The sequence below is a fragment of the Felis catus genome, chromosome C1 (genome assembly GCF_018350175.1).
Source record: "Felis catus isolate Fca126 chromosome C1, F.catus_Fca126_mat1.0, whole genome shotgun sequence".
NCBI lineage: Eukaryota > Metazoa > Chordata > Mammalia > Carnivora > Felidae > Felis > Felis catus.
The window spans coordinates 24,043,910-24,064,983 of record NC_058375.1 but is presented as its reverse complement, the minus strand read 5'-3'; the positions used below and the strand labels follow the sequence as shown (position 1 = coordinate 24,064,983).

At 46.7% G+C, this 21,074-nt stretch overlaps 1 long non-coding RNA gene across 2 annotated transcripts; it reads left to right on the top strand.

Annotated features, from left to right (window-relative positions):
* Positions 1 to 3,137: 3,137 nt before the first annotated feature.
* LOC102900721 lies at positions 3,138 to 13,333 on the top strand. Of its 2 annotated transcripts, none has more exons than XR_006584127.1 (3): positions 3,138 to 3,372; positions 10,508 to 10,581; positions 12,746 to 13,333. It is a non-coding gene; the product is annotated as an uncharacterized LOC102900721 (long non-coding RNA). The 2 variants fall into 2 exon arrangements; XR_440879.5 differs by having other exon boundaries at positions 3,140 to 3,322.
* The last annotated feature ends 7,741 nt before the right edge of the window (positions 13,334 to 21,074 follow it).

Sequence of the window (21,074 nt, the reverse complement as noted above, 5' to 3'; positions counted from 1 at the left end):
ACCTGGCTGAAGTCGGACGCTTAACCGACTGCGCCACCCAGGCGCCCCCAGAGTTGATACTTCTGATACACATTAGAACGATTCTTTGTGTGATGATCTGTTCCTTCCCGTTCCTTACCAGACCAGAAGCTCCTGAGCTCAGGGACTGTATTGATCTTTATCACTGTTTCAATATCTTCTTATTGAATGAATGACTGAAAAATTGTTATCAGGGAGAATGCGAAATAGTACAACTCTTTGGGCGGTGACCTTGGCAATACCTAAAGAAAAAAAAAAATCCCTGATGACTTATGCATTTCCCCTTTGGCCCAACGTTTCCACTTCCAGGACTCTAGCCTAATGATACCCTGGAAAAAAAGGTTAAAATGATTAATGCACAAGGTTATTCGCTGTGGCATTATTTGAGATAACAAAAGATTGGAAACAATCCAAATGTCTATCATTAGGGAGACTGGCTGAATAAGTTGTGGTACATTCACACCAAGGAACCAAAGGGTGCCATCCAGCTGTAAAAAGAAATGTGGAAAATGCACTACAGTGGAATGATCTCCAGGATACGCTGCTAAGTGAAAAATGCAAGGTGTGGAACTGAGTATCTAGCATGCTATCTTTTGTGTAACAATGGGATAGGAAGGGGTATAAATATGTATACAAATTGTTTATAATTGCAAAAAGAGACACTGGAAGAATAAACCAAAAAGCAAAACAAAAACAAACAACCCACCACCCAACAACAATAAAAATGATTGCTGAGGGAGGAAAGAACATGGTGGAAGGACAGTGATGGAAGCGAAATTTTCTGAATACATATTGTTATATGGTTTTGGCTTTGGAATCAGATTAATATTTCACACATTCAAAAATAATATTAAATCAAAAGGAAAAGAGAAATAAAGGCAATGTCTAAAATTTGAAAAACAATCTGAAATGAAGGACCTTAACTGTATATTAAGTTGGTGATATAACCACTCAATGAAAATAATTACCTGAAGTGGCTTTACAACACAATATATCAATGGTACATGCTTAAAAAAATATTTTCTAAGGATAAAAAGAGCTGCAAAGAAATTTTAAAACTTCATTTGAAAGTCTTACTGTTAGTACAAATATTGGCATTGTTTTTGTAACTATTTTATATAAATCATTGCATAATGCAAATAAGTAATTATGTTAATGCTAGAATCTGAGATCTTCAGAGTACGAGATATGAGGATAAAACCAAAGAAGTTAAGTAAAAACCCTGAAATGGTACATTTGAATTGGAAATATTAGCAGGAACTCATAATCCTATTTTTTTTTAATGTTTATTTATTTTTGAGAGAGGGAGAGAGAGCATGAGCAGGGAGGGGCAGAGAGAGGGGGAGACACAGAATCTGAAGCAGGCTCCAGGCTCTGAGCTGTCAGCACAGAGCCCGATGGGAGATTCAAACCCATGACCTTTGACATCATGACCTGAGCCGAAGCTGGATGCTTAACCGAGAGAGCCACCCAGGCACTCCCATAATCCTTCTATTTTTCTGCTCAAAAGTATGTATTTTCCAGCTCTGTCCACTGAAAAATTTGGAAGCAGTGATCATCCACCATCAGTGAGCATGCCTAGTGCCCGGATTGTGTTTTCCAACCACCAAGAATCAGGGCTCCTTGGAAAAGCAGCTGATTCCAGAGCTGGGGCAGGAAATAGACAATACAAGTCTGGGGCATCTTGATGGGCCAGCAAGCAAGGACACTGTCACAGAGTAATGAGATCACACTGAATATGTAAACAATCATCTGTCCATATTGACATTCCGAGAAAGAGAGAGAAAGCCTCAGATCACCCAAATATTATTAAACACCATTGGCGGTAACCAGGCCAGTTCTCATCCTGAGAATTAGCAGTGACAAGGAGAGAATCAGGCCCTTCTCCTGTCATTCTTCTATTTCATCTCAATCTAAAAGCTGTCGTTTATGAATGATAGTTTCTTATAAAAAAAAATTCCAACTAATAAATATAGAGGGATTGATAGGATTAGAAAATTACCTTTTTTTGTTTTTTTTACAATCACTAATAAAATAATGGATTTAGGCAATAATCACCGATGGATGAAATTATTATATGAAAAGTTGATGGGGAATTTTATAACGGAGGGAATCAGGTTGTCCCCGCCTGAGCCCACAGGTCCATCTTTGCAATTGCTGTGTGTCTCCTGATGTGATGTCATATGACGTGCACAGCCTCACCCGTGAAGTGGCTGCCATAGTTTGGATTCCCTCAAAAGCGCACCCTAGGAAAAAGATTTGGGTGCCAGTGGTTCACTTGAGAGATGATCCCAGAAAGTACCTTTAAGAGAGTGGAGAAACGAGGCAGGGAAAGAAGAAAACCGCTGAACAGTGAATCCATGAGGGGGGGGGGCACCACTCACACACCAGGGGGCCCAGGTCCTTTGGGGATCCTCTGAAAGACTGCAGAACAGGTGTTAGGAACCCCCTTCTCAGAGGCAAGGAGGCTGGAGTCACCAGCTCCCACCGGGCACGGGTCAAAGACTGCTCCTGGGGCATGAGCTCCCCAGCCACTCTCCAGACCAGAGAACGCCCTCAGGGTGCAAGCCTCAAAAGGGCATTGGTCTGGGGTGTCTGGAGGTGGCTATCAGGATTAGCCAAGAGGATTTGGTGAAGCACCAAGACCCCCCGCGGTGGTGCCATGTCAGAAGAGTTGAATTTAGGGCTGACTTCTGTTTCTAGAAAATATAGGGGTAACGAGGAACAAGGTAAATAATGGAGTACCTAGAGAAACCCAGAATGGGGGGGGGACCTTCTCCAGGACAAACGATTTCTTTCACAAGGATGGTCTCGGAGTTGGTTACCCCTGTGGGCAACCGGGCTCCGTCTGGGCCGCTCTGAGGACCCACGAGCCGTGGCCTCGGCATTGTTCCACTTGGGGCCTGACAGCCGAGGTGTTTTTCCGAGATTCCAGCCCCCCTCCCCTCCCCTCCCCCGTTAAGGGTTGCCCCACGGGCATCAGCTTCCTGCATTTCTAAATTGTTCCCAGCTGGAGGGCTGAGCGGCTTTACCCAGCTAAACGCAGGCAACCTTTGCTGCGGGGAGGGGGAAGGGCACCGAACTGTCTCCCCAGCTGCTTCGAGTTGGGGGAGGGGGCGGGAAGTGGGAGGGGCATCCCCAGTCCCCGAAGGCGTTTTGGGGGATTCCTACAGGGGCTCCCAAAGAATTCCTGCTGCCGGGTGCGGCTGCTGCCCTCCGGGGTGCCCCCGGCACCCCCCCAGCCCTCGGCAGGCAGGCGCCGGAATTTGTGCGTGCAGGCTGTAACAGACATGCTGTGCGATGCGTGAGTGTGGCGTGAAAGCGTCGGGCAGCCCCAGCCGTGCTTCTCTGCGGGTTTGTGCTGGGCCGGTCCCCCTCCCAGACGTGGGCCCCCGCGGGCGCTCAAGTTCCATCATGTTGTTTCCCTGCTGAGGACCATCCGGTCCAGGCAGCCGTGGGCCTTCCTGAGATGCTGGAATGCGGCTCAGGCTCAGCTGCCTGGGTCAGGCGCGGGGGGGGGGGGGGGGGGGGGGGGGGGGGGGAGGGCCTGGCGGGGAGGGGGCTGGCGGGGCCATCCTGGCGGCCACCTCTCTCTCCATCTGCTTCAGTGTCCCCTCTCTCCTTCCCGGGCCTGTCTCCCTCCCGCTTCAGCCTCAGCCCCCGTTCCCTCCAGGTCCGCCTCTATCTTGGCCTGGAAACACCGCCAACCTTTCACAGCTCTCTGTGTCCTTCCTCCTCCTTCGTAGTTTCCCCATCGAGAGCCGGTTTACAAAAACAGCTCTTGGAAAAAGGTTTTTTCTTACAAACATGCTATAAGGAGACATTAAAAGTTGGAGAGGGGGGAAAAAAAAAGAATAACCCTGTCACTCTAACTCAGCAGCAGCTGTGGTCAATTTTGGTTATTTCCTTTCAGTTTTGTTTTTAATGTTTATTTATTTATTTTTGAGACCGAGATAGTGGGTGGGGGTGGGGGTGGGGAAGGGAAGCTGTGGAGGGGGCAGAGAGAGAAGGAGACAAAATCCCAAGCAGGCTCTGTGCTGTCAGCGCAAAGCCCCATCCGGGCTGAACCCCACCAACTGTGAGATCCCGACCTGAGCCGCGAATCAAGAGTCCGATGCTCAACCGACTGAGCCACCCAGGCGCCCCTCCTTTTAGTAATTTTAAAATGAGTTTTTAAACCTCTCAAGCTATACTTTGAGCTTATATTCCGCTCTTTTTTTTTTATCTTAACGACAAATCCCTCCAGTGGTTTCCAATCTCAGAGCAAGTATCAGAGCACCTTTACAGCGGCCTACAAGGCCCTACATGACCTGCCTACCCATGCCACCTCCCACGGGTGCCCGGTGTGCCCTCCTTCAAGAGACCTCTCCCGTCTGCCCGTGTCTCTGCTCCAGCCACAATGGCAGCTTCCCTTTCCTGCAGATGCAGCTTGGGGGCCTTCACATCAGCTATTCCTGGTGCCTAGAGTGTCTTCTCCCGAGTCCCCATGGATCGCTTCTCACCTTCTTTAAGGCTGTGTCAGTCAAGCCTATCATGTCCGCCTTCCCTAAAAGGCAGCACCCCCCAGCTGCACTCCCAGTCTATTACCCAATTTTTCACTCTAACCGCAATGTTGGGAAACAACCCTACTGCACTCCTGTTGGGCAGACACCCTTTACCCAAGATTCTCTCATTGCCTGGAGGGACATTTTGGTTGAAGGAGGATTGCTGGGCTTAAAGGTGTGCATATTTAACATTTCTACCGAGGGGTGCCTGGTTGGCTCGGTGAGTGAAGCGTCCCACTCTTGATTTCGGCTGTGATCTCACAGTTGCTGAGTTCAAGCCCCGAGCTGGGCTCCCAGCTGCCAGCCCGGAGGCTGTGTGGGATTCTCTCTCTTTGCTCCTCTCCCCCATGCTCTCTCTCTCAAAATAAATAAGTAAACTAAAATAAATAAATCAATCCGTATTTTTCTTTTCATACACTTTGTTAGAGGTTTGTATGTCTTCTGTGCATTTTATTTTTCATATTCTTTGCCCATTTTTTGTATTGCATTACCGGTCTATTTTTTTTTATTGATTTATAAGAGTTCTTTATGTCTTGTGGATCTCTTTAGCCAAAGCGGATTTTGCCGTTATCTCGTTCTAGCGAGTACAGGTTGCAAGGGGTCTGCACTTCCATAGTACCGCCTCTTCTATGGGTGTCAAAGATCCCACCCTCTGGTTTAGGAGGCTGACAAGAGTCCTAGGCCATTTAGAAAGGGGTGACATTGATAGGGGTGAGTGTGGATGGAGCTCCTCAGCAAAGTCTCAGGACAGGGCTGGGCATCGCTCCTTTTGAGCACTGCAGACAACTGTCCGTGAAGGCCCTGGCTGGACAGTGAAGAGCCCAGTGGCCAAAGTGGCCTGGGGCACCCACCTAAGCGACCACAGAGGATCTGCCGGTGAAGCCCCAGCCCCCCACGAAGCTCCCTGGTAGTAATGACGGAGGGCTTAGCGGTCTCTGGGCACTGACTGTTTTCCCCTCCTTGTGGCCCCACAGGTCTGGTTCCTTCATCTCAGTCCCCCTTGACCTCTTCCGAGGCCCTGTCCGATCCCACTCCCTTCCTTTCTCCCATCCCAGTGACCCCACTGACTTCCCCAGGCGGCCCATGGTCTGGGTCTTTTCTGTCCTCTTTCAATCTAAATTTTTTTTTTCAACGTTTATTTATTTTTGGGACAGAGAGAGACAGAGCATGAACGGGGGAGGGGCAGAGAGAGAGGGAGACACAGAATCGGAAACAGGCTCCAGGCTCTGAGCCATCAGCCCAGAGCCTGACGCGGGGCTCGAACTCACGGACCGCGAGATCGTGACCTGGCTGAAGTCGGGCGCTTACCGACTTCACCACCCAGGCGCCCCGTGTCCTCTTTCAATCTATAGCTAAGGTATAAACTCTATCTTCAGCTTCCTTCAGGATCTACCTTTTTGATTTTCGAAAGCACTTTTCTTTGGCAAAAGCAGCCTCTTGCAAATGAAAGCCTCTGCCTTCCAAAGTGTGGTTTCTGATGATCTGGGAAGTTCAAAAACAATGACATCTGAACGCAGGCTGTTTCTCTTTCTTTATGTTCCTGCTATGAAAGCACTAATTCTCCTGGGGGTAGAGTGGAACCTTTGATTGACATAAGGAAGTCGAAAAAATAAAAGCAAAATTGTTATTTTGAGATATGTACTAGCTGCATTCCTGCCTGTCTATGGTGGATTTGTTTCCCCGGGTCTGTTACTTGTCTTTTAACTTGGCTCATGCAGTCTCTGTCATTCTGAAGCGAAATGTAGTCAAATCTTTCCACCTTTCCTACGTGTCTTCTAAAGCTTTTATGGGGTTTTGTTTTTTTACATTCAGCTCTTGAAATCAAAGGTACTTTGTATGTGTGTCTGGTGTAAGGCAGAGTTCAAATTTTCCATCTTTCAAATCGGAGAGTCATTTGTCCTGGTGCCATTAATTAAATCGCCTATGTTTTCTTCGCGGATTTGAAATGCTACACATAATATAGATAGATGGATACATAGATAACGAAGGAGAGAAGGAAGGAAATAAAGAAATAAAACTCTTGTTTTATAAGTATTTTTATTTCAGGCTTGATAGTCCCCCCCTCATTTTTATTCATTAAAATTAGTTTTTCCTGTGGAGAAAGAGGGACTGCGGAGTTGGTGGGGTTTTGGTTTGTTTTTTAAATGTTTATTTATTTTTGAGAGAGAGAGAGAGAGAGAACACGCGTAGGCATGAGGGGGAGGGGCAGAGAGAGACACACACACAGAATCCGAAGCAGGTTCCAGGCTCCCAGCTGTCAGCACAGAGCCCAACGCGGGGCTCGAACTCACGAACCATGAGACCCGTGACCTGAGCGGAAGTTGGACGCTCAACAGACTGAGCCACGCAGGTGCCCCAGGGAGTTAGTGTTTAATGGGGACAGAGTTTCAGTTTGGGAAGATGAAAGAGTCGTGGAAATGGATGGTGGTGTTGGGGGCACAGCTCTGTGAGAGTACTCAGTGCCACTGAGCTGTATACTTACAAACGGTTAAAATGGTAAATTTCATGTTATGTATATTTTACTACAATAAAAAATTCTAAAAAAAATTTTTTTTGGATATTCTATTCTTGTGTATTTTTTCTTCCTGTTAGACTCAAGAATCAGATTGTCAAATTCCATACAAGGTACCTTTGATATTTTGATTGAAATTGCATTCAATTTATAGATTACTTTGGGGAGAACCGACATCTTTATAACCCCGAGCTCTTCCATCCGTGAACATGGTGTGGCTCTCCATTTATTCAGATCTTTTTTTTTTTTTATGTCCTTCAGTAAAGTTTTATAATTTTATTCATATCGGCTTATTCCTAGCTATATTATGGCTTTAGTTGCCGCTGTGAATGGAATCATGAGTAGAGCACAGGGGCTGTCACTCAGGTCTGTCCCCAGCCCAGCCCCTGGGACGAATGATTAGGTCCCAAAGACACATGAGTCAGGAAGTAAAAAATGTCTTTTCATGACAACCCCCTGCAATAGGGAGCAGGTGTATCCAAGTGAGCCGAGCCGAAAAGGCTGGCAAGGTCAAGAGGAGGGCCCTTCAGGATCAGAGAAAGCCAGTTTTATCACCTGTGTGGTCAGGAAGAGGGAGAAGCTGAGATGATAAAGGTTAGGGCTGATGCTCCCCATGAATACCGATGTATCCCAAATGCCTCTTTCATCCTGCTGGGCAGATTGTGGCCCTGGAGCCAGGAGCCAGGCGTTTGAACCCTTCTCTGTCATTCACTAGTGGAGTGGCCTTGGGCCACTGACTTTGCTTCTCAGGAACCCGGTGTCCTCACCAGCAAAATAGGAGTGAATTCTAATTACATATTTAGTTGTTTAATTATTTGTCTGTCCCCCACCCCTGAACCGTAACTGCACGTGGGCGGGCATCATATCGATCTAACTCGGTGATGTGCAGGGTTGCTTCAGGTACATCCATTGCTTTTGAAGGAAGTAGGAAAAGGCACCCTGTGAAGCAGACACAGCTTTGTGAGCCCACAGTCTGGTGGTTGGTCCACGGGCTGGATCTTGGCCCCACTTGTCTGTCAGCTGGGGGGCCTTCGTGTAGTGAGTCACCTGTCTGGGCTGTATACCCCGTGCTTGGCCCAGGCCTGGCACATGAGAAGTGCTCAAGAAATGTACTGACTAGGGGCGCCTGGGTGGCGCAGTCGGTTGGGCGTCCGACTTCAGCCAGGTCACGATCTCGCGGTCCAGGAGTTCGAGCCCCGCGTCAGGCTCTGGGCTGATGGCTCGGAGCCTGGAGCCTGGTTCCGATTCTGTGTCTCCCTCTCTCTCTGCCCCTCCCCCGTTCATGCTCTGTCTCTCTCTGTCCCAAAAATCAATAAACGTTGAAAAAAAAAATTAAAAAAAAAGAAAAAAAAATTAAAAAAAAATGTACTAAGTAGATGATTAGGTGTGGGGGCTTAGAAGATGCGGGAGCCGCTGAGGGGTTCTCACTTGTGCTCAAAAGGAAGTCCTCTGCTTCCAGGTGCAAAATAATATGGAATATTCCAGGTGTATTTTATTTTATTTTATTTTATTTTATTTTATTTTATTTTATTTTATTCTCTTTTATTTTATTTTAGAGAGAGTGAGAGAAGGGGAGAGAGGCAGAGGGAGAGACAGAGAATCTTAAGCAGGCTCCATGCTCACTGCAGAGCTGCATGGGGGGCTCAATCCCACGAACCTGGGACCACGACCCGAGCCAAAATTAAGAGTTGGACCCTCAACTGACTAAGCCACCCACGTGCCTCCCCTCAAGTGCTTTATTTTCCTTCATTCTACAGGTACTAGGGATGGTGACCTCGGTAGGAATGGGGTAATCTGATGATCTGGTGGGATGGGCACCCCAGGGCCGAGGGAGCCTTCAAGAAGCATCCTCACTCAGGGAGGAAGGAGCCTGACTTGGTAACAAAAACCTTGAGCAATCCAGGGAAGTAGAGATGAAGAGTATCTGGTGTGTGCGTGGGTGCTTTCTGAGGAGGGGAAAGAATGGGGTGACCTGAAGGGTGAGGAAGAGCCAGACGCAAGAGGTGTATCTGGAATACGCTTGGATGTCGGGTGGAACGTGCAAAAGTCCTGCTGCAGGGGACAGGTTGCTTAGCCTCTTTGGGGAGTTGAATATTGACAAAAGTGACTAGCCCTCTGAGCATCATTTCATAGACTTTTCATTAATTAGATGCCTCTTGGGATTTTCTACACTGTCCTCCCCTTTCTGAACTTTGTGAAGTTCAAATAATGGAGACATACCCTCGCTACACCACCGTCTCCCAGACACGTACTGTGTCTCTTCATATAGGGCCAGCCTAGGGGTGACAGGGTCATCCAGCCCAGACAGATAAGAGTCCCATCTCCACCGTGTGCTGTGTGCTATGTGCTGTGTGGTACTTGTCAACTCCTCACAGCCTCCTTCTCCATCTATAAAATGGGGATAAGAAAACCGACCTTACCAAGTTGTTGGAAAGATTCTGCCCTCAGTAATAAAGGCAAATAGTGTGAGAGCAAAGGAAAGACCACTTAAAACTCCAGGAAAAACATAAAGATGCAGAAGGAAGGAAATATACAAGCACACTCCTTGACTCAGCGATGAAGGGTATTTAGATACAGTACAGTAATCCTTACCCTTTTAATTTCTTTTTTGTGTCTTTCTGTGCCGGCCAGAACTTCCAATGCGACAGTGAGCAAAAGTGGCGTTAGCGGGCAACCTTGCTTTGTTCCTGACTTTCAAGGGAATGGCTCGAATGTGTATCATCAAGTGTGAATGCTAGCTTAAGCAGCCGTGGGAATAGTGAAATCTGAATCCTCGTGGAACCTCTGATCTTCTTCTTCCGCGACTAAACAGTGGTTGTCGTGCTTCAACCATTCCAAGATTCCACAGCCCCTATGGGATGAAGTTTAAGCCTTTGAAAAGCCCAGCATTCAAGGCCTCTTACTCTTTCCCAATCCTGAGTCTTTAGGATTTACCCACTGATCCCATTCCAGATGTCTGGACATTCCAGAACACAGTTTTGATGAGATCTTAAAGTCTATCTTAGAATATCTGTTCCATTCCTCATTCCTGCCCGCTCTTCTTCTTGCCTGGAATACCCTTTCCTTTATGTACTCCCACTTATCTTTCAAAGGCCAACTCACCTCTTCAAGGAAACTTTCCTTCCGCCCTCTCTCGCCCTTGATACAAGATTCGTTTATAGTCTGGGACACAGGTCCCAACACATACGAGGGTCTGTAAGTGTCTGTTGAATAAACAAATAAATGAAACTATGACTAAGCCTCTAGGTCACCAAAAGGAGAAAAAAAAAAAAAAAAAGTCCTGTTCTTCCAATAAATCCAGACTGTGCTTTTGCTTCAGCCTCCAAACTCCCACACATGTTCAAAAATGTTGTCTTCTGCTTTATACTTGATCAGCAGTTTGGCTCAAAATAAAACCCTTGAGTCACACTTTCTTTCCTTGCTGACTTTGTAGGTGGTGCTCTATTGAGTTCTAATGCTGGATGCTGCCATGAAGAAGTCAGAGGCCAGCCTGATATGCCCCCACTTGTAAGTGACTAGTTGCCTTTTGTCAAGTTGCCCAAAGGATGATGATGATGATGATTATTATTATTATTTATAACTTTGAGATCTAATACCCTTATTAGGACATACTTGGTATTGATCATTATGAATCCATTTTCCTGGGTCTCATTAACTTTTCACTGTCTCCTTTTTTAAAAAAACATTTTCTTATATCTTAGGATATTTGTTTGATGCTGTTTTTTTTTTAAATTTTTTCTGTTATGTGTATATGGTCTCTGTCATGTTCTCTCATCATTTAAGCTTAAGAAAAATCTTTCCATTTTGTCTTTCTCACACTCCTCATTTCTTTTTTTTTTTTTAAGTTTTTTTCTTAATGTTTATTATTTTTGAGAGTGAGAGTGTGTGTGTGAGCAGGGGAGGGGGAGAGAGAGAGGGAGAAAGGAGACACAGAATCCGAAGCAGGCTCCAGGCTCCGAGCTGTTAGCACAGAGCCCGATGCGGGGCTCGAACTCCTGAACCACGAGATCATGACCTGAGCCGACGTCGGACGCTCAACCGACTGAGCCACCAAGGCACCCCTCACATTCCTCATTTCTAACCACTCTGTCCCTAGTGGTATTTCAGAAGAGTCTGTTTTCTTTGGTACTGCTTTCACATTGACTTTTATTTCTGCGATACCATTTTCCTGAATCCTGACAGCTTGTTGTATTTCCTTCGGTTGTTTTCTTTTGTTTCTGTGAGGTCTTCTATCTCTTTTCTGTACTCTTGTTTAGTAGAAATAAGCCCTTGGCATAGTGTCTGGTGTATGGCGGGCATTCTCTCTCTCTCTCTCTTTTTTTTTTTTAATCAAGGGGACTGTTTCCATTTTCTAGTATTTTCTGCCAGGTTTTCATCAAGTCAAGATGAATATCTTGCACCCTTGTGATCACGCTTTAAATCTAATTTTGCAGTCTGCTTGTAGACTTACTATATTATAAGCACTTGTGTCCATGTTCTTGTAATTATTTAATGGCGGAACATCATGCCATTGAATCAATGTATCATTATTTATGTGACCCTTCTGCTACTGGACATCTTGCAGTGTCACAATTTCCTATTGAAATACATATTCCATATTATTGTTGTTTTCATTTGCATCTCACTTTTATTTCCTATTTCCTGTTGAAGGTTGCATATTCTTCCATGTTTACTTACTGCTTCTACTTCCTTGCTCGAATTACTTGCTTGTGACCTTTGTCCACATGTATCTCTTAGCAACTCAGGCATTTTTCATCGGTGTGTATGAAACCCTTACATAAGGTAGACGTTACCCACTTGCCATTTTCCCCACTCCTGGGTGACATTTAAATTATAGTTATTTTTCTAATATATGGAATTTCGGTGTTTTGTCTATAAGTCTCTGCATTTGTGATTTCTTTGACTTAGCTAATTGTTTATACAACAAGCCCTGTGTGAGCACCCCGTCCATAGGACAGGTACATGGGGAGATAGGGAGCGGGGGAGTCATGGACACCCCAGTTCCTGATTTCCAGGTAAGTTGGGGGTGCAGACATGCAAACAACCATAGCGTTGCCTCAGTAAGTGCTAGAATAATAAGGATTGCAAAGGCAGCAGCCGGAATGGCAAACCGAGCTAGCTCTCTTGCACCCAGCCCCCCCGGTGGAAGAGCTTGCATACAATATCTCGCTTAAACCTCACAACAACTCTGTGACTTAGACAAGGAGAGTGATCCTCAGGATCTTCACAGATGAGGAGAACAATTCTCAGAAGGCGAACATGACTTATTCAAGCTCTGACACCTAGCGAGAGCCTAAGCCGGCATTTGAAGTCAGCCTTTTAGACTGTAACCTCCATACCAAACCCGTTCCCTGGGGCAAAGTGGTGATGGTGGTTGACCATGGCAGCGATAAGTGATGGAGTTGCACATCGAGGAAAGCCTCCAGGAAGAGGTGAGTCAAAACTGAGAAATGAAAGGTGAAGACAATTTCACCATCAGGCAAGAGGCTGTGAAGGAATGGGCATCCCATTGCAGCCTGCTGAATCCATGAATCGTATGGTTTAAGAAGGAACACATTTCCCCCAGGCATGGAGCTACAGCCCCCTGAGAGACGGCAAGTTGGCCGATAGCCTCAAGGTACAGGTGGTTCTTTCCTGACCCACGTTTTATTTGTCTGTTCATTCCCCACAGGCTCCATGTAAGGTGCTGGGGACAGAGAGGTGAACGAGAACGAGACATTCAAGACATCTGCCCCATGGAGTGTATGTTCCAGGTGGGGGAAATAGACAAAAAAGAAGCTGTACTGAATATTTGCTCTTCGCCCAATGACCTTTAAAATTTCTTTCTACATTTTGATTATTCCGGATATCTTGAGTTCCTCCTTCCCAAAGCAGAAGCCTGCCTCTCTTGAAGCGAAGGTGCAGGCATGTGACCTACTTCCCTCCAATCACACTCACCGATCGATCTGAGATACCAATGGCGGGGTGCGGGGGGGGGGGGGCAGTGAGCTCTGTGTGGGGCCAGCTGCATGCTAGCCTGGGTGGTGGCCAAGGCGGTATGGCTCTGGAGTCAGTGACGACAGCAGCAGCTCCCACATCGGTTGTGCGCTTCTTGGACACGGTCCTGAAAACTGCATCTAGAGTCTGTTTCTTCACCATCCGATAAGCTAACATCCCTGAGTAAATTCCCTTTCTACTTAAACTGGCCAGAATGGACTCTGCTGTGTGCAAGCAAGAATACCGTGAATGTGCAAAGAAGTAAATATACACACTGAGGAAACTAAGACCACCTCCCTCTTTGTCAGGTGCACAGATTATAGGAGACTGGGATGAGAGCCTTTGTACCTGGTGCCCTGGCCAAAGGCTCTTGATCTCTTGTAGGGACTACTATACTGTCCTCCTCTGTGAGGACTGTGAGATGATACGTACTGGGATGGGATTGTGTATTTTTATTTTTAGTCTGCTTTTTATTTTGTTAAAGATTTTATTTCTATGTAATCTCTACACCCAGTGTGGAGCTCGAACTCACAACCCTGAGGTCAAGAGTCGCCTGCTCTTCCTACTGAGCCAGCCAGGCGCCCCAGATTAATGGTATTGTCATACAATTATGTACCCATCTCGTGGTCAGAAATAAGCAAGGGGCTAAAGCCTGACTGGACCTGTCTCAGGAAGGGAAGAAGGAAAGAAGGGGTTGTGGGCCGTCCAGCCCCTGCATATCTATGTGAAGGAGGCTGGCTCAGTGTCCCCAGAAGCCAGATTTACGCCCTCTGACGTCACCGTTAAGATTAGCTGCAGAGGGGAAAATGGGGGTCCTGCCCACAATTCAGGCTCTGCTTTAATTAAATCAGTGTCTTGTCCTGGGAGACAAAACGACTCGCCAAGAGCACTGAACTGATGGCAGGGGAAGTGAGTGGCACGGAAGTGCTTTGTGCACTGGCAGGGCTAGTCTGTTAGCAGCGCAAGGTGAGAGGTGTTTTTCTGTTGGATGCATTTCTTTGCATTTTCCAAGGCTGGTGGATCAATAGCTACACACAGCTGAAATAAATTTCTGTCTTTGCTCTCCGTACCCTGTGACAGGGAGATGTTGGGCCATTAGATAACTCTGGTTCCCATCCGGTGTTCCTCCTGTCAGTGACTGCTGTCCGTGACCTCTCTAGGTACTCACAACAGCCTTCTAAGGTGAGGGCTACTGTGTCTATTTCAGAGATAGGAAAACCGAGGCCCGGGGTGGGGGGGGGACATCATGAGGCAGAGTCCCAGGGCCTCTGTGCATGTAAGCTGTTGGTTCTTCCAAGTTCTGTTATTACCATTGTCTATTTTCCGGGCTACAGAGGAATCATGACCCTCAGAGAGGGAACATTGCTTGCCCAAGGTCACAGAGCCAGTCAAAGGCAGGGCTGGAGTTAGAAGCCGGCCTGTTGGATCACAGAGCCCCCTGCTAGGAGAGCTCATCAGCCTGGGCTGGGCTGACCTCTGCATGCCTGCCCTGGAATCAATGGGAGAAAGGCATCAAGATGTATATTTCTCTGAGAGCCCCTGGAGGGAGAGGCAGGCTCCTTCCCCATCCGCAGTAGCAAGGGCATCAATTCCTGGCTCTGGAAGGCCCTACTCCCCAAAGCTGCAGCTCTATTTTTAGCCTTGAATCCATCAATAAATGGAGCCTGGCAGAGCGGGCGACTCCTGGCTGCCTGATATTAATAAGATGAGAGAACGGGACCATTTATTAAGCGCTTTCTGTGTGCTGGGCATTATGCAAAGTGCTTAACATGGATTATCTACTTAAATCTTACAACATTCCTATGGAATAACTACTATTATGATCATTTTATAAATAAGGAAAGTAAGGCGCAAAGAGGTTAGGGGACTTGCTTGAGGCCACGCAGCTGATAAACTGCAGAGCCGGGATCCAAATGCAGGTCAGACCCAGGTTTGTGGGATTCTGAGCCCACGTGCTTTCCTCCTTACCACTCGGTCCAATAAAACAGGCCCCTGTTTGCCCACCCTGGGGGTGGGGGGCAGAGGCGGCAGCAGCAACCACGGTACCAGGAGGTGTTGTGAGGCAGGAAGGAGCCACAAGCTCCAATTGGTTGGTTGGTTTCTGTCACTGAGAACAGAAACCCGACCTGAGCGTCTCCAGAGGGAGAAAGGCTGGAAGAGCCTTGTGGGCAGAAGGAATAGCATAGGCAAAGGCAAGGAGGTATAAAGTGAGGCCTGTTCAGGGCACAGTGAACAGCCTGGTGGGATTTGGGCAGAGAAGGAAGACGAGGCCAGTCTTGGAGCAGGGCAAGATTCCGTAAGATCTTCAATCCCGGGAAGTTTCGATATTCTGGATCCTGGAGGGATCGTGAGTGGAAGAGTGGCTTTGTCATGTCTGAGCTTCAGAGCAGGGGGTGGACTTGAGAAAGAGACGTGGGAGAGGGAGACAAATGCCTGTTCTCACTACTGGCAGTGATAATAGCTGCCATTTGCTGAACACCTGCTATGTGTGTTAGGCCCCATAGTAGGTGCTTTTCCTAAGTTATCACCTAATAAACACAGTGGTGGCCATTGGAAGGCTTTCATTATCCCTCTCTTACAGAAGAGGAAACAGAGGTTTTGTGAGGTCAAGTGACTGCTCAGGGCCACTAGGATTGGAATCTCCAGAGACCTTGGTGCTACACTGGCCAGAGAGGAGGGTGTGTAACAGTAATAGTCTCAGGCAAAAGGACATTTGTCTGAGGTCTCAGGAACAGAGACGATAAGGTAGGTTTCAAAGATAACAGAGACGAAGATTTTTTTTGTTTTATTTTGTCCTTTAAATAAGTTTATTCTCACACATTGAGGATAGCATTTATGTTACTAAGGTTACAAAGCTTTTCTGGGGCCGGAACTGGCAGAAAGACTCAGCCAAGGGAGAGGGCATTGTTTCTCAGGGCAGTGGCTAGGAGAAGGAAGAAAAGGCAGGGTCTCAAGTTCAGTGTGTCCAGTGGCACAGTCAGAGGTGCAGCCAGGGCTCAGGGTTCGAAGGCCCTATGGCAAGCGGCAGGGGTGAGTGAAGGAGGGGGTCAGTCTGGGTCCCAGCTACATCTGACATCTGACATCAGTAGGGTTGCAAAGTCTCCAAAGAGGTGGGAAATATACCTCCCTCCACCCCCCGCCCGCCACACACAATAATAGAGATATGTCAAAATGTTAAGAGACACAGGACCCAACTAGAAGAACTCCCAGTGGCCACAGCTGGAACAGTTTGACCAACAAAATAAATAAAGCAGCACTGGGGGCACCTGGGTTGCTCAGGCGGTTGAGTGTCCGACTTTCGATTTTTGGCTCAGGTCATGATCCCAGGGTCATAGGATCAAGCCCTGTGTCAGACTGTGTGTTGAGGGTGGAGCCTGCTTGGGATTCTCTCTCTCCCTCTGCTTCTCTCCCCACTCGTGCTCTCTCTCTCCTTAAAATTAAAAAAAAAAAAAAGGCAGCATTGGGTTGTAACCCAAGTAAAATAAATATCCATGAGTCCATACTGATATAAATAAATGATTGAATAAATGATATAAATAAATGATTGCGAAGAGACAAATCTCCCATGCGGAATCCCAAATAATTTATGTAGAAATTCCACCCTCAGGGAAATGGTGCCCAGCTCCCCACTACCTGAGCGTGGGCTGCACACAGTGACTTCCTTCCTAAGAGTACAGTTGGGGGGCAGAGTGGCCTTTTCAGAGGAGAAACCTGGCAAACATGACCCAGCCAGATGATCGGAGTCAACATCAACAGCGATAAGTCACATCGATCTGATGTGTGTCCATCAGCAGCCTTGGTCAGGGTGCCAGGGGCCCCTGGCAGCCTTGAAAAAGTTCTGCTTTTCATAAACACAAGCGTGCTTGCCTGCAGTAGCCACAGCTCGGGTCCATTCCTGGCTGTCTGTCCACAACCTGGCAGGATGGGAATGAGGACATGGCCTGGACGTGGCCTGAGCTGCTGGGAGCCCAGCGGCACAGGAAATCTAGTAACTTCAGCAACAACCAGGTCTTAGAGGTGCAGCCACATCTAGGGGTGTCCCGGCAGGGCTCTGGCAGAGGCCTAGCAAACTGGACTGGAAGAAACTAAAGTATACACGTTATAAGTTTAAGGGTCACTGTTGAAGATTAGAAAGAGGACGTTTTTTTTCTTTTGAGGAAAATAAAGGGGGTAAATGTGATTTGATAAATCCTAGGGCGCCTGGGGTGGCTCAGTCAGTTAAGTGTCCGACTTCGGCTCAGGTCATGATCTCGTGGTCTGTGGGTTCGAGCCCCGCGTCAGGCTCTGTGCTGACAGCTCAGAGCCTGGAGCCTGCTTCCGATTCTGTCTTCCTCTCTCTCTGCCCCTCCCCTGCTCACACTCTGTCTCTCTCTTTCTCAAAAATAAATAAACGTTAAAAATAAATAAAATAAAACCCTAAATAAGACAAAGAGGAATACAAAGGAAGCAGAGAATTTGTAATAAGTGTAGAAAGCAGCGGCAGAAATAAGACCAACTATATTAGTAATCCCAAGAATATGATTAGATTAAACACATCGATGAAAGACAGAGACGCTCTGATTGGAATTCTAAAGACTAGCTATGTCATGCACAAGAGGTGTGGTGAAAAGCTAAACCGCATACAGGTTGAAAATAAAAGGATAGAGAATTTAAGATACAAGACAGATGAACATAAGGGAAGGGAAGCAAAAATAATATAAAAACGGAAGGGGACAAAACATAAGAGACTCAAAGTTTTTTTTTTTTTTTCAACGTTTATTTATTTTTGGGACAGAGAGAGAGCATGAACGGGAGAGGGGCAGAGAGAGAGGGAGACACAGAATCGGAAACAGGCTCCAGGCTCCAAGCCATCAGCCTAGAGCCTGACGCGGGGCTCGAACTCACGGACCGCGAGATCGTGACCTGGCTGAAGTCGGACGCTTAACCGACTGCGCCACCCAGGCGCCCCAAGAGACTCTTAAATACAGAGAACAAACTGAGGGTTGCCAGAGGGGTGTTGGGTGGGGGGGATGGGCTAAATGGGCAACGGGCATTAGGGAGGACACTTGTTGGGACGAACACTGGGTGTCATACTACTCCTGAAATCATTATTGCACTATATGCTAACTTGGATGTAAATTCAAAAAAATTTAAAAAAGAAAAAGAAAAGGATAGAAAAATTATACCAAGCAAATAGTGACCACAAAGAAGCAAGGTACTAATAAATATAAGCAAACAGTAAATGAATAATTATGATAATAAAGAATTTATTACTTCTAATAGATGAACGAACTAGTAAACGAATTAAAGCAACAGAACACCGGTCACAAGAAAGAACATTTGGCACGGATGAAAATCCTAACCTACCAAAAAGATGTAAAAATAAATGAACGTGTACATACCTAATTAAGCGTTTGCGATATATAAAGCAGGAACTCACTGAAGTAGAGGAGAAATCTACAAGTCCACGATAATAGCGTGAGATTTAAAAACACACGCTTAGAAGCAGATCAAGCAGTGCTTAGTAGCTGCTTAGAAGCAGATCAAGTAGGTGAAAAATAATTAAAAATACAGTGGAGGACAAAGTGGACGGATTCACTCTGCATCTGTTCCCACCTGCCGGTGTGCCTTCTTATCCTGCAGAGGAAGGAAAGCTGACAATTATTTCCCAGAATCCCGTACAGCTAAGTGCTCCAAGTGTGGATTAGTTTCCAGCACTGGTTGCCACCGTGCAAGATCCAGAAGGCAGATGACAGGCAGAGGCCACTGTCGTCTTCCTTGGGTCATTACTGCTCACAAGCTCAGTGGGAGAGCCCACTGGGTTTTTCTGTATCCATGTCTGGCCTCTAGTGTTGCGAATGTTGGGGGGCCGTGGCAGCAGCTGCCGTGCTCCGTCCCAGTCTTGGCTCGCCACCACCATGCTGTGTTTTTAGCCAGCTCTAGCGGTGGTGTCCCTGAGCCCAGCCCAGAGTGCACTCCTGCCACCCCTCCAGCCACCTGGTAAACACCCAACGCCTCCTTATGCTTCAGATACCAAGAGTGGTTTCTGTTTTCTGCCCTGAATACTGATTTCCATAGTTTCAAGTTATTACGGATCACTGTGGATTTGAAAAACACGACGTAAAAGCTGACATAGTAAAGAAAGAGGCAAGGAAAGCTCACGCCATTAGATCGACACTTTACATTGTTTCAAGGTCAAGTCTCTACCGTCAGGACTGGAGCATTCCATAGTGGGAGGTCTTTTCACTTAAAAATCATTTCTTTTTGAGTGGTAGTCGGATGTAATTAGTGACATCCAGTCTCAACTCCTACATCGTCTGTGACTCTAACAGCCAGATCATGACAGTTTTCGGTATGGATCACACGACACATTCTTTTTTTCTTTTCTTGTTTGTAGTAGACCTTATTTTTGACATTTTAATTTTTTTTCAATTTTAATGTTCATTCATTTTTGAGAGACAGAGCACGAACGGGGCAGGGGCAGAGAGAGAGGAAGACACAGAATCTGAAGCAGGCTCCAGGCTCTGAGCTGTCGGCACAGAGCCCCGACGCGGGCTCGAACCCATGAACAGTGAGATCATGACCTGAGCCGAAGTCCCACGTCCAATCGAGCCTGAGCCACCCAGGTGTCCCTTATTTAAGGTCTAAAAATAGTAGACCTTATTTTTTATGAGTTTTAGATGTATAGAAAAAAAATTGAAGATTAGTACAGAGAGTTCTCATACGCCTGGCACTCAGTTTCCTTCCTATTAACATTATCTTGATTTTTAAATTCAACATTATGTGTCTGAGATACAGCCATGTTGATATAGAGACCTAACGCGCTCACTCTAACTGCACTGGAGTATTCCACTGACCCAAAAGCTTCTTCTGGCCTCACGTGGTGCAGGTTTAGGGCTGGCCGATTCCATTTCCCTCTCGGTGATGTCTATCAAATCCCTAGGTCCTCAGTGAAAATATTTACGTAGCTGTAATGTCATAAATGTCATATGGTTTTAATGTTAAGAATCAATCTACAGGCAAAGTATGGCAAACTGAATTATCTTTACAGGCTGGGGCGGACGTGCTACAAACCTTAAAGCAAAAGTAAAAGGTGAGACGCTGGGGGAAGGGCAGCAGCCGGGAGGGGGCGCTATTCATTTCACACAGAGAGTCAAGCGATCAAACTAAGGGAGAGATGGACATTTAAGACTATTATTCAAAGCCGTGATAGCGTTCGATAGAAACAAGAACAAAATAAATACAAAAAAGAAAAACTGGCGGGGCGGGGGGGAGAAAGGAACACAGGTAATACAATCACCACATCAGGGAGTGAATAGATACTTTTTTTTTTTTGAATGTTTTTTAAAACTTATTTTTGAGAGAGAAAGAGTGTGAGCAGGGGAGGGACAGAGGGAGACAGAATCAGGAGCAGGCTTCAGTCTCTGAGCTATCAGCACAGAGCCCAACGCTGGGCTCGAACTTGTGACCCAGGAGATCATGACTAGGGCTGAGGTTGGACGCTCAGCCAACTGAGCCACCCAGGTGCCCCAGTCCAATAGATACCATTAACATGAATAAGCCTAGCAACAGAGTAGGAGAATATTATTCACGGTTACGAAAGTCGCATAAATAAAAAACTAAAACGACAACAAATATGGTACAAGAAAGGAAGGTGGCTCCCAAGAGTCGGGATGTGAGAGGACGTTTAAGCTTTTTATTTCTAACCTTTCAGTTGGGCTTGGAGGTGCATTTTCACCTGTATGAATTATATTTTTACATTTGAGATGATTAAAATAACAAAGAATTAGGCAGAAATGTGACTCTGACTTCCCTCAGGCTTCAGGAACTTTCGGTAACTCCCCATGGCCCTAGGACCAAGTTTAAACTGTCAGATTCAGGGTCCTTCGATTCTGATCTCTGGTTCAGGCGCACCCCCCCCCCCCCCCCCCCGTCGCCGCCCAGGAGCCCAAGGGATTGGCGCCTCCGCCGGGAAGCCCTCGAGAGGGAGAGCGCGCCCCCTGCCGGTGCCAGGACGCCAGCACGCCTGGGGTGGCGTCCACGGC